The 2,189-nt window shown below is 38.1% G+C and overlaps 1 pseudogene; it reads left to right on the forward strand.

Moving 5' to 3' along the window:
- Nucleotides 1-631: 631 nt before the first annotated feature.
- LOC137235437 (AP-3 complex subunit mu-2 pseudogene) lies at nucleotides 632-1,783 on the forward strand (annotated as a pseudogene).
- The last annotated feature ends 406 nt before the right edge of the window (nucleotides 1,784-2,189 follow it).

The following is a 2,189-nucleotide window of genomic DNA, read 5'->3' on the forward strand; positions in this document are numbered from 1 at the left end:
TATATGTATTCTGATTTTGTTCACGGACTAACACTCGGGTGTGTTGGATCTCATGGATCCGAGTTGTGATACTCTTTGGATCACGCGCAATTTGCTTACTGCGTAAGAACCGAAAAAAGCAAATGTCATCGGGTGGCAACCTCGTTTCGTTCATTAAAAATGACATTCATTCATGGAAATGAGTATAGATACATTTTGAATAAATTTTTACTATGAAGAAAAAGTTGTAATGGGTAAGTATAAGTATGCCGATATCGTTCCCTTTTTTATAATTTTCTAAATTTACTAATCTTTCATTCTTTTATTTCATTTCAGGTACTCTTTTTATTTCATTTCAGGTACACTGAAAGTGTGTCCAAATCGTTTTCAATGGAGAATTGCACAAGGGTGGAGGTAGCATATACGAAAACGTTGACCGATGTTGCATTTACTATAGTCGCCTTGAAACCATGAAAATTTTACCACGAGTTTAAACAACCCGTTTTCTTCGTAAATTTACCAGAGTGTTGGCATGTTATTCTTAACAAATGTATTTTAGTTCACAAAAAGCTGCAAAATTAGATTTTGATAACCAAAAAAAAAACCGAATAAAGAATGACACACAGCCTCTTTGTTGTAAACAACAGCGGGGATGTCTCTCTCGAAAAACACTTTTGTTCGTTCGTATCACGGTCTGTATGCGACTATTTTTTTGGATGCGCAACGCCAATCTCCATTCGATGTTCCTCCCGTAATTGCAACACCACATTACTACCTCATCACCGTGCGGTGTACTGGCATATCGTTGGTGGTTGCTTGTAGGCGAGACGTACCGCCACTATTCGTTATTGAATTTCTGCTTCGAGTAATGGACGCCTTTCAAGATTACTTTGGTGACTGTTCCGAAACGCTTATTAAGGAAAATTATGTTGTGGTTTACGATTTACTTGATGAAATGTTGGATAATGGTTTTCCGCTTGCCACTGAAAGTAATATACTCAAAGAACTCATAAGACCACCAAATATATTACGTACCATAGCCAACACTGTAACCGGCAAAGGCAACGTCAGTACTATCTTACCATCGGGTCAGCTATCAGCTATACCATGGCGTCGCAGTGGGGTACGTTCTAACAATAATGAAGCTTATTTCGATGTGATTGAAGAAGTTGATGCAATTATTGATAGATCTGGCTCCACAGTGTTTGCTGAAATACAGGGATATGCAGACTGCTGCTGCAAGCTTTCGGGTATGCCAGATCTCACGCTTTCGTTCATAAATCCACGTCCTTTTGACGATGTCTCGTTCCGTCCATGTGTACGTTTTAAACGTTGGGCATCTGAACGTTTGCTTTCATTCATTCCACCAGCTGGCAATTTTCGTTTAATGACCTACCACATAAGTTCACAATCTGTTGTGGCTATTCCTATTTATATAAGACATAATTTCTCCATCAAAACTGGCGAACAAGGCCGTTTAGATTTGACAGTGGGGCCACGTACTACCATTGGACGTACCGTGGATAGAGTTCAACTTGAGAATACAATGCCGAAATGTGTGTCAAATTGTATATTGACACCAAATCAAGGTAAATATACATTTGACTCAGTTCCAAGGACATTATCGTGGGATGTGGGGCGTATTGATGTAACCAAGCTCCCAAATATAAGAGGCACTGTTTCCATTACACCCGGGAGCACTAACATCGATGCAAAACCGTCTATTAATGTGCAATTTTCCATATCGCAACCGGCTGTTTCTGGACTCAAAGTCAATCGTCTTGTTATGTTTGGTGAAATATAATCTTTTAAAGGTATCAAATACATAACCAAGGCGGGAAAATTCCAATTGCGAATGTAAATAAGACTATGGCTGAAAGATCCATTTTTGGAAATAGACTATATTGAGATAGTGTTAATGTGAATATGTTAGATTAGAAATATAAATATACCCCTCTGAGGAACATCAATCATAAACTTCCATCAAGCTCGTGACCATTTAATCAAAGCACCACATAAGGATTTGAATAGGAACGATCTGTACAGCAATTTAATGAGTTCTATGCAAATCGTCACTCAGGTCGTAAGCTTAATTGGCTGTATAATTTGTGTAAATGTGATTTGGTAACAAACTGTTTCCGAAATCGTTATGCATTGCAAACAAGTACTTTCCAAATGGCTGTACTTTTACAATTTAATGATAAAACTAG

This window comes from Eurosta solidaginis, chromosome X, assembly GCF_040869045.1.
Source record: "Eurosta solidaginis isolate ZX-2024a chromosome X, ASM4086904v1, whole genome shotgun sequence".
Taxonomy (NCBI): Eukaryota; Metazoa; Arthropoda; class Insecta; order Diptera; family Tephritidae; genus Eurosta; species Eurosta solidaginis.